This window comes from Vanellus vanellus (genome assembly GCF_965231255.1).
Source record: "Vanellus vanellus genome assembly, contig: HAP1_SCAFFOLD_1404, whole genome shotgun sequence".
NCBI lineage: Eukaryota > Metazoa > Chordata > Aves > Charadriiformes > Charadriidae > Vanellus > Vanellus vanellus.
This window is the reverse complement of record NW_028128552.1, coordinates 852-12,464: the sequence shown is the minus strand read 5'-3', so window position 1 is coordinate 12,464 and position 11,613 is coordinate 852. Positions and strand designations below refer to the sequence as shown.

Sequence of the window (11,613 nt, the reverse complement as noted above, 5' to 3'; positions counted from 1 at the left end):
CTGTGCTAGAGCATCGCCAAATGGGCTGTTTACACCTGTATATCGGGGATTGCCACAGCCAAATTTCACTGCCACGCTTTGCCCTTTCCACAGGGGGGCGGGAATCTCAAGCTTGGCCAACAAGGTGCTTCTGAGTCTCTCGCAGGCCTGTGTTATCAAAACGCAGATGGTCTGCCTGTCAAGCAGACAAGACTAAACAACAATTAGGATGGTATACGTGTTCCTCTACACCCCAGATCCGAGTCACTTGAGCAGGTTTAGAATCCTCCTTGACATCCTTCCGCTTCTTCTCCCGTGCGGCGAGTCATCATTAGTGACACCTAAAACACCGAGAGACTCAAAATTATTCTTGCGCTCCCAAGAAGTCACCGGCCCCGCACGCCTCCTCTCGACTACCCGGCTCACCTCAAACCCTCATCCGCTCCCAAAGGCGACCCGCACAATGCCTGCAGATTAAAAGGGAGAAACGCTTCACTGAGCTGCCACGTGACACTTTGCTATTAGACACCGATGGGGCCTGCGCTGGCCTCGCCGGCTAGAACTGCTCATCGGCGTGCAGCATCGCCCATCTCAGCCTGTGCGCGGCACCTGCAAGAACACAAGCAAAGCAACACGTGCTGAGATACACTCTGAAACTTCAGGCCGTGGATAAAAATTCCCGTGTCCCGCTTCTTGACCTTGACAACTTTCCGGCCCATCCTCCGTCACTTTGGGTTGCAGCCCTGGGTCTTGCGCCCCACCTGTAAAGCACAAACGGCACGGGTTCCTTACAACTTGACCAGCCTGAAAAAGGACCGATACTTCAGCCCACCGATCGCCGGTCACCTGGACCGAGTCGGCCACTGAGTCAGCTCATCGCATCAAGGATTCAATTCGGGAAAAAAAAAAAGAAAAAAAAACAACACACACACGCACACACACACACGCTGTCATAGAACCACCGGTCACATCTTCCCTCTAACGCCGCACATGGCGACCCGCCTTCTTATAGTGCTCCGCTCGGCTCTGTTACGTCGCCCTGCGCAGCTTCTCCCTCTGCATCTGAAAAACAACATCAAACAAGTCACCTGGATGGGAAGCGATGGCTTCCTCATTCCAACGGTCGCATTCCCATTTACAAATACTATCTAGACACCAACACAGCCTGCCATAAAAATATAACGTTATCCCATACTCAAAGTGCCACACGAAGCAGCCTTTTTTTGTCTTTGAGGTGCAGACTCCTGCACTACTGCTGACCAGCATGTTCAACATGTTGCTGCTCATCTCAAAAACCGCTGATGGAAGAGCTGTCCGTACAGCCTGCCGATGGCTACTCGATCCCACATGATCGGACCCCCTCGGCCCCAACAGCCTAGCCCGATCGCTGGGTTCACCACACACTTTCTGCCGACCCACCTACCCCTGACTCCACACCCCCGGGCAGGGCGGCTCCGAGCCACACACGCACGGATGGACACACTGACACTACACGAAATCCTACAGTGAACCTCAAAGATGAGAGAAAACTCTGAGCGAAAGTGACGCCCCCTCGAACAAAGACATCATCGAGCAAAATGACGCGCGAGATCGTAACGGTGAAGTGAGGGGCCTCGACGGAAACCCCGAAGAACGTGCAGAACGTCACGACCCGCGACAAGAAGTTACTCGCCAAACTGAGAAGACGTACATGCGGGAAACCGGGCTTCAAGACCTAAGAGCGCAACGATGCGGGACAGAAGGCCCGCGCCCTGAGAACGGACAGCCAGAGAACAAAGCTGCTCACGCAGCTGGGAACCGCGCCGCAAACGAGGACCGTCCAGACACTTCCGTGGCACCGCACCTATCCACGCTTTAGGCCTTTCATGCAAGAAAAGCGGCGCCCGACTGGCGCTATGCCGATGAATACAGGTGTTTGAGACTGCGGGGTGCCGCCCGAGGCGCCGTGCCTTACTGCTGGGGCGCAAACCCGACATCGAGATCCGACGAAGGTCTAAGACACCGAAGACAGACCGCACCGATGACACCGCAGACACAGACTGGAATCGCCCTGCCCGGCACACGCTACCGTCGGGCTGACGAGTAACCCGCTCCCTTTACCTGCCCAAAGGGGACTGCTCCGCGACAGCCCTCTGCCCTACGCTAACTTTAAAAGCCGTCCCTGTGACTCCAAAACTTGTCCCTCAGCTTCGAGCTCCGTGGCTCGTGGCTTCCTCACCTTATCTTTCCAAGAGTGATGGGTCTGAAGCCATCCTCAACAAGAAAAACACCACAGGAAACCAAGGGGATTCATCCTGCATTCACCAGGTTTCTCTTCATCATCTGAAAGAAAAAAAAGAGGGAAAAAAAAAATTGGTCAAACAAAAAAACCACACAGGAATCTACAGACAACAGCGTCAACGGTCAACACGCACTTTTCCTGCGCCATCCCCAGCTCAGATGCGCCGTGGCATTCCACTCGCCTGCTCTCCACTAAGGCCGCCGTCCACAGGCTCTGGTGCTCGTTCCTTGTAGTGCCCGAGAGACACAAAGTTACAATTGCACTTAAATAACTCACCAGCCCCAGGCGCCTCCTCTCTACAACACAGCTCACCTAAAATTCTCCTCCGATTCCAAAGGCAGCCTGCACGGCACCTGCAAATTCCAAAGGGAAACGCTTCACTGAGCTACCACGCCATACTTGGTTACGAGACACCTACCCTGCCCGCAAGCCCCTCGCCTGCTCCTACGGCTCATCAGCACGCGGCACCACCCCACCGAGCCTGCTTGCGGCACCTGCAAAAACCCCAGCGATACAGCACGTGCCGAGACACTGCCCGCAACCGTAGCCCCTGGCCACCGATTCTCATCTCCCGCCCCTTCACCGCGACAACTCGCCGGCCCGTCCTCCGCCACTTCGGGTCACCGTCTTCACCCTTGCGCGCCACCTGTAAAAACCAAACAACACCAGTCGCTTATCGCTTCGCTGGCAATACAACACCCAAACAACTAACTGCTACCCAATCACTCACCGATCACAGCTTACCCGGACAGAATCAGCCCCGGTGCCCGTATCACACGGCTCTCGTTGCTTCAAGCTTCCAACTGAAACGGAAAAATACCCTCACGTAGTCATCACAGAGCCACCGGTCACAGCTTCCCTCTAAGACCACGCACTTACCGGCCTTCTGACAGAGCTCCGCTCGGCTCTCCTACGTCGCCCCACACGGTGCGTCCCCCTGCACCTGAAAAAAGAAAAAAAAAAAAAAAAAAAATCAAATTTAGTCACCTGGAGGCGGAGAGATAGCTTCATAATGACAAGTGTTCCCATTGACAAATGCCATCTACAGCCCAACTACAGCCTGCCAGAACCAAAGGCCGCTAATCTTAAACGCCACACAGAGCGGCCTCAATACCTTGGAGAGGCAATCTCCGTCGCTACTGCTGAACGGCCTCTCCCACTTAGCTCTGCTGCCCCCCTTAGAACATTACCAACAAAAGCTGCCCACGCAGCCCTCCGATGGCTACTCGATCCACGTGACCGGACCCCCTCGGCCCCAACAGCCTAGCCCGATGGCTGGGTTCACCACACACTCTTTCTGCGGACCCACCTACCCCCGACTCCACACCCCCGGGCAGGGCGGCTCCGAGCCACACACGCACGGATGGACACACTGACACTACACAAAATCCTACAATGAACCTCAAAGATGAGAGAAAACTCTCAGCGAAAGTGACGCCACCACGAACAAAGACGTCATCGAGCAAAGTGACGCCACCACGAACAAAGACGTCATCGAGCAAAGTGACGCCACCACGAACAAAGACGTCATCGAGCAAAGTGACGCCACCACGAACAAAGACGTCATCGAGCAAAGTGACGCCACCACGAACAAAGACGTCATCGAGCAAAGTGACGCGCGAGATCGTAACGGTGAAGTGAGGGGCCTCGACGGAAACCCCAGAGAACGTGCAGAACGTCACGACCCGTGACAAGAAGTTACTCGCCAAACTGAGAAGATGTACATGCGGGAAACCGGACTTCAAGACCTAAGAGCGCAATGATGCGGGACAGAAGGCCTGCGCCCTGAAAACGGACGGCCAGAGAACAGAGCTGCTCACGCAGCTGGGAACCGCGCCGCAAACGAGGACCGTCCAGACACTTCCGTGGCACCGCACCTATCCACGCTTTAGGCTTCTCATGCAAGAAACGCGGCACCCGACTGGCGCTATGCCGATGAATACAGGTGTTTGAGACTGCGGGGTGCCGCCCGAGGCGCCGTGCCTTGCTGCTTGAGCATAAATCCAACGTCGAGAACAGACAAAGGTCTAAGACACCAAAGACAGACTACACAGATAAGACCACAGACAAAGGCTGTATCCACCCTGCCCGGCACACGCTACCGTCGGGCTGGAGAGTAACCCGCTCCCTTTAACTGCCCAGAGGGGACTGCTCCGCGACAGCCCTCTACCCTACGCTAACTTTACAAATCCTTTCCCACAGTTGTCTCCGTTGTCCCCTCTTCTGCGCCCGTTCCTCAACTCATCTTTCAAAGGGCCAGGGGTCTGAGTCCATCCTTGACTTCACACGCGAAAAACAGCTAGCCGTTAAATTCCTGCAATTGACTGCATCCATCACCTGCAAAAGAGATAAAAAAAAAAAACACAAACCAAATCCAGAGCCAGAAGCGACAATTCTATACAGTACCTAAGACACCAAAAAAACACAAAATTACCATTACGCTTGGATAAAATCACCGGAAACGTACTCCTCCTAGATACTACCCAGCCCACCACGAATGCAAGAAACCGCAAAGTAACACACCTTAACGACACCCAAACCAAAATGCAAAAATATCTAAAAAAGGTAATGAACCTGCCTCCGTTGCCCCTGTCCCGAAAGTTCAGAAACTCCATCCCTTCTCCTGAATTGACAGAGAATGAACCCCGCTTCTTCCACACAACTCCCGCCCTGTATGAGTGCCTCTGAACCCCCTCTTGTCAGCTACCCCTCGGGAGCTGCTCTTCCGAGCCGTGCCCTGCAGGCAGCTCCTTTCTTGCCACGGACTCCAGGCTGCATTACAAACCCACAAAACAAGTGAAAACCGCTGTACATTAAATCTCTCCTACTTTCTCGAGAAATGCTAACTCCCCATGTACGGATGTATACGACATGCTCACCCGAGCGCCCGCTAAATCATCTTATCGTTGCTCCTACTATGAAAATTTATATCGGCAACTTACGCTGTATGTAACAAAACCGGTGAGAAAAACCCACAGAGTTCCATCTCCAATTATGTCAGGAATTCCAGGTAGACGCAGTGCACCTGGAAAAAAAAAAAAAAGAACATGCTATTAAACCATCTTACCATCCCTGTATGCTCAATACTAAATTACTGACCTTAAAAAAAAAAAAAAAAAAAAAAAAACCAAAAAAATAAAAATAAATAACAAGTTTACTTTCTATTAAATATGCTGCTGAACTTGAACTGGTCTAGAAAGTCTTTCCTACTAGTTACTATTGGTCTTTCTCTAAATGTGAACGCACACCTACCCAAATAGCTGAGCTGGATCCAAAAATGTATTTCATCTCAGGATCAGCAAAGGACCTACACCACAGACACCCAACGGCAGAATGAGCTCACTCAGCAGAGGCTGTGGCTCATATACCCCGGGCCCCGCCTACCACCCTTCCCACAACCCCCCGGGAAGGGGTGGGACGAACCAGCAGAAGGCATAAAGGCTGCCGTGGGGGTCACAGCTCCTTTCCTCGTCAGCCTTAAGTTTACGGCACGTGAGGGAGCGATCGGGGACAGCGGCGCTTACGAGAAAGGCCGATATCTGCGTTTCTACCGGGACTGCAGCGACGGTGCCGGAGACGGGACCGGGTAGGTAATTCCACTGAATTGTTCCATTGCGTAGATAGAAAGAATTAAAAATCATACTAAGCCCGAAAAGACGCTAGTTTACTAAATGTAATAATGACATTATCGACAAAATTAAGGTGCTTGAGTTTCCTTTTAAACCAAATACAGAGCTACGGGGTCGTGCGTTCCTTTTAGCGGCAACGTGCATACTACCTACCTTCTGCCCGAATTATATTCTGCATAGGACTGAACGACGAAACGGACCTAGATCCCGTGAGAAAACCTTCTCAAAAATATCTCTGCTTGTACCGTACGTCACTTACTGTAAAGTGCTGATAATTTAGAGCCCTACGTGATCTCTCCTTGACCGATACCGTTAACGGATCTAGATGAGTCCGAAAGGACGGAAAGCACCAAAACATGTGGAAATGCAATAAAAGTATCGGAAATGGGATGAAGCAGTCTAAGTAACACCTGAGTACCTAGAACAAAAATAAATTGCCAAAGACAACAAAAACCACCATGGGAAGTATGTCTATAGAAATAGAAGAGGGCTTCCTAAGAGGAGACCTGAGCCGACGATAGGCATCTTTAGGGTGCCGGATACGATATAGAAACAGACTATAAGACAGACACCAAACAGGTGGCTCTGGAGCATACAGATGGTTTCGGCAAAAGTTCTATCGGAACAGGAGACACGGTCAGAGGAATTAGAAAGGTCCCAAAGGGGCCGAAGAGACCAAAGGAGATGGGGAGATGTGACGAGCTCAAAAGGGAATTGAGCAAAATACAGATGTCCTCGAGGACCTGGAGACGGACTGGAGGGTGACCGAGGGTGACAGAGCAAACAGACAGACCAGAGTAACAGATGCGGACTCGGGAAGCGTTCTGGGGGAAAAGAGGGGTGCGGAGTGCCCTCCGGAACTAAACTGGGACTCCGGGACATAGCGGTTGTGTCAGGAGAGCTCGGAGGGAGCAGCGGAGGAGTCCCAAGGGGCCTGAGAGCTCAAAGAAGCCTCAAAAGTAAGGAGGAGGAACTCCGAAGGGGAGTTCGACAAAGTACGGATACTGTCAGGGCGCTGGGGGCAGAAAGACGGCTTCCTAAATTGCATATAGTAAGCTAAGGGCGCTCTGAGGCGCACAAAAAAATACTACCCAAAGGAAGCTGAACTGCTCTATGCGCGCTGTGGAGTACGAGAAAGGACTCGGAACGCGTGGCTATAGAGAGTAGAGGCATTAGGAGGGGGCAGAGTAAGAAAAGAAGGCTCAGAGCCACGGCAGGTGCTTCCGAGTTCCAGGACGGCATCTGGGCAAATTACAAATGCATGAGCGAGAGAAGAACCTAATGGTTATACCCTCAGTAGCAGACAGAAAAATAACGGAGCGTTGTACGGCAAAGAAAAAACAGAGGCTCTGACGGACCGAAAGAAAGGGAGATTAAGTGCTAAGAGGTGCTGGGGAGATCGAGGAGGGTCTCGGGAAGCATCTTGATGGTGAGGAGAGGGGTGTCTATGAGGACTGAGGGACCAAAGAAGGCTTGGGGACGACGAGGAACTCGGGTGATCCTCTGAGTGGAGTACAGATGGTCTCGGGTCGCAGGGGACAGAATGTTCAATCCTAGGTAGTGTAGAAGAACGAGTGCTCTACGGCTCAAGGATGGCCCCACCTAAAGAGCAACAAGACGGATGTGGAGCACAGGGAAAGTGTCGGAAGTCGGAGGGACAGAAAAATGACTGCGAACACGATGATTGACTTTCAACAGAGTAACCGTGTCATTGGAGGCCCAGGAAACTAATAGAGGCACAGCTCGAGGGAAGAGAGGACGGAAGGACTGGGCTGGGTCTTGAGGAACGGTCTGGGAGCACCTGCCCGCCGGAGTCGCGAGGTTCAGACCGGAACCCCTTCCTTTCTAAACTCCTGAGAAAGGAATCTAGGTGGAACCCGTCTTAGCCTCTGACCGTAAATAAAGAGCTTGTGCCCCAGGTTCGGTCACAAAGTTGATTTATGAACGGCTCGGGGCCTCCAAAGAGGGACCCCGCGGGTTCTTTTCCTGTGCTTTTTAAAGCCTCACATTCTATTGCGTAAGCTATTCAGGCACATGTTAACGTGACGAGTGCGGCTCTTGACCGATTAAATTGTTCAACGGTTAGTGTGTCCTCTTTGATGACTGGAGTTTTAGCGCGGGTGATTTTACCGTCTTCTGTAGTTTCCGGATCTCTCTGTCTCATCCGTTGAGGTATGTCATCCGTCTTCTGATGATTATGGGCAGAACGGTCCCTTTTTTCATTTCGAAGAATAATAGTTTCCCCTTGACCGAAACAGTCGCTCTAATTCATAACGTCAACTATACAATCTTCATTATTATGACTTACAAGATTTCATTGTTACTTAGGTAACAATGTATCAAAGTCATGCAAAACTACTAGCTGTTCGTGCGCGAACAAGCAGTTCCGCCAAAGTTCGCTACGTTGCTGTTACATCTTGCGGTCTAAGGCTTTGCTGATCTAGCTACATACACTAGGGAAAACTTCAGTTTCCCACTCTGGGTCGCAGATACGGACTCAGGCGCTCTTCCGAGGGAACGAGAGGGGGTTGATGCCTGCGATAAAGTTAAACGTATGCTAAGGGCAACCTGGAAAGCATCCGTAGGTGTTGCGACACGGTGAGAGAGACCAAGGAAGACTCGGGGACGTGAGGAGGGAGTCCGGAGAGGCTGGGGACCAAATGGAAGCACGCTAGATGGCAGAGAGGACGATAAGAGAACTCTGAGGCACAAACAAAGAGAGGATGGGTGTCTGAGGGAAAGAGCTCAGACAGAAAATTTGATCGGGGATCGAGTAAATAATAAAGAAAATCAATAAATAGCGACGGCAATCTCCAAAGACGTAGAAAGAAAATTTAAAAATAGAGGGCACTAAGGAAAGGCAAGAAATAATTAAAAATAGAGACAGCAAAGGAGATAAATGTGGACAGAAAGTCTTCAGACTATCCGTGATTAAAGAATCCAGGAAAAAATTAGAAAATAGCAATGGCAAACTAAAATGCGGGAGTAGGCAGAAAATCTAAAAAGCGGTAGCACAAAGGAAGACAATTTTTAAAAAATGGCAAAGAGACTAAAAGTAGGCATAGCCAGGACAATAAAAAAGCGATAGGCAACAGGGGAAGTAAAGACAAAGATTAACGGCAAACTAAAACAGATGTAAAAGAGAATTTTAAAAGCGATGGCACTAAGGAAAGACGAAAAAATTAAAAAAGATAAGCAATACAGAGAAACAGGGAAACAGGCAAAAACCCAGACAATATGAACAGCTAACTGAATCAGACACGTAGAATGAAGATTGTCAAAACTGTCAGCATTAACGAAAGAAGAAAAAAGTTTAAAATAAAACCAGACAACGAGATAAAAGCAGATAGAAAGGACAAGGTAAAAGCAAGAGCAATTAGACAAAAAATAAATAAAAATGAAAATATAGGGACAGCAAACTAAATAAAAATCTTTAAAAGCCACAGGGTACATGACCAGCACAAAACACTTAATAAATGACTATTGGCTACTTCATAAAAGTAAACAGAGAGAGAGATATGGCGACAGGGTAAGAGGCAGACAGGAAAACATTACAAAATGGGGATAGCTAACTGAATAAAAGTTCACCTAGTGATAACATTTAAAAAGCAAACGGATTATTAAAGAGGAGAGGGAGAGAAATTACAGCAGACAAGCTTTTAGGTCAAGAAAAAGACAAAGAGATTACTTACCGATTACTGTCACAGACAAACCAGGTTCGACTTGGGGAAATTAAGTCATTGTTCCTCAAATAATGCAAATAAGAACAAATCCAAAAAACAGCTTCCTGCCACCCCTCCCTCTTTTCCTGGACGCCTCTTCTCTCCTGACTTCTCTACATCCCACCCCTGACCAACGTAGGGGGACATGGCGTGGGGGTTGCGGCGCCTTCCTCCTCAGGCTCTTTTTCTGCTCCAGTGTGGGGTCCCTCCCGCGAGGCCGCAGGTCTGGCACAGGCTCTCGGCTTCCTTCAGGCACAACCACCTGCTCCGGCCTCGGGTCCTCCACGCGCCGCAGGGGCACGTTGGCTCCACCCTGGACCTCCCTGGACTGCAGGGGGACAGCCTGCCTCACCACGGTCTTCACCACAGGCTGCAGGAGAATCTCTGCTCTGCTTCCTACCAGCGCTGCCGATGGGCTCAGCTTTAACCAGCAGCACATCCGTCTCAGAGTGGGAACTGGCTGTGCCCAACATGCAAGCGCAATGGGCCACAAGGCAGAGGAGGAGGAATTAAAAAAGGGGACGGTGAGGTAGACAGAGATAAACTGAAACATACCAAAAAACCTCGATGAGCTGAAGGGGAGAGACAGAGCAATTAAAGAATGTGGACGGGCAGCCAGGCAGAGAGAGAACAATAAAGGTAAAAATGGGCGGTGGGACACATATTTTATATTCTAAAATCCTTTATGTAATCGAGGAGGGGTTTTTTAGAGTAGATTTTTATTTTGGACACCTTCGCTATACACAAACAAATAATCATATGTCAATAGATAGTAAAATGAGAGGGTTTTCTCTATTGCAATGGCTCCCACCCATGTTTCCAGATTGTAATGTTTTCTAATGTCCCCTATGAATGTCCCTCCTCTGACGCATACGCCCCCCACCATGGACCTTGGGCTGCCGTAAATGGCATCATCCTATTTCAGCGTATTCCCAAATAGGCCAGAAAAAAGAGGAAGGCTTCAGGTGGACATGCGGCACGTCCTTTAAAGATGAGAAGTATTTGAAGACTTCAAATGAGTGTGGATCCATTGAATGAAATTTTGCAGCCACTGTTAGTGTGGCAGTAAAGCTGCTGTCTGTTCTCGAGAAAGGGCTTGTCCCTCCCCCATTCCCTTCGGGTGGACATGTATGCGTGTGCTTCTATCCTAAAAAATAAAAAAAGAAATAAAAAAAATAGGGAGAAGGGGCAGGGGAAAGGGAGGGAGGAGGGAGGGGAAAGGGAGGGAGGGAGGAGGGAGGGGAAAGGGAGGGAGGGAGGGAGGGAGGGGAAAGGGAGGGAGGGAGGAGGGAGGGGAAAGGGAGGGAGGGGAAAGGGAGGGAGGGGGGAGGGAGGGGGGAGGGAGGGGAAAGGGAGGGAGGGGGGAGGGAGGGGAAAGGGAGGGAGGGGAAAGGGAGGGAGGGGGGAGGGAGGGGAAAGGGAGGGAGGGGGGAGGGAGGGGAAAGGGAGGGAGGGGGGAGGGAGGGAGGGGAAAGGGAGGGAGGAGGGAGGGAGGGGAAAGGGAGGGAGGAGGGAGGGGGGAGGGAGGGGGGAGGGAGGGAGGGGAAAGGGAGGGGAAAGGGAGGAGGGAGGGAGGGGAAAGGGAGGGAGGAGGGAGGGAGAGGGAGGGAGGAGGGAGGGGGGAGGGAGGAGGGAGGGGAAAGGGAGGGGGGAGGAGGGAGGGGGGAGGGGGGAGAAGGGAGGGGGGAGGAGGGAGGGGAAAGGGAGGGGGGAGGAGGGAGGGGAAAGGGAGGGGGGAGGAGGGAGGGGAAAGGGAGGGGGGAGGGGGGAGGGGAAAGGGAGGGGGGAGGGGAAAGGGAGGAGGGAGGGGAAAGGGAGGAGGGAGGGGAAAGGGAGGAGGGAGGGAGGGGAAAGGGAGGAGGGAGGGAGGGGAAAGGGAGGAGGGAGGGAGGGGAAAGGGGGGAGGGAGGGGAAAGGGAGGAGGGAGGGAGGGGAAAGGGAGGAGGGAGGGAGGGGAAAGGGAGGAGGGAGGGAGGGGAAAGGGAGGAGGGAGGGAGGGGAA

General features: G+C 51.6%; 1 long non-coding RNA gene across 1 annotated transcript; it reads right to left on the bottom strand.

Annotated features, from left to right (window-relative positions):
• Positions 1-84: 84 nt before the first annotated feature.
• LOC309684174 lies at positions 85-955 on the bottom strand. Its single transcript, XR_014270279.1, has 4 exons — positions 916-955; positions 678-740; positions 406-588; positions 85-320 (listed from the first exon to the last, which is right to left on the bottom strand). It is a non-coding gene; the product is annotated as an uncharacterized lncRNA (long non-coding RNA).
• Positions 956-11,613: the final 10,658 nt, after the last annotated feature.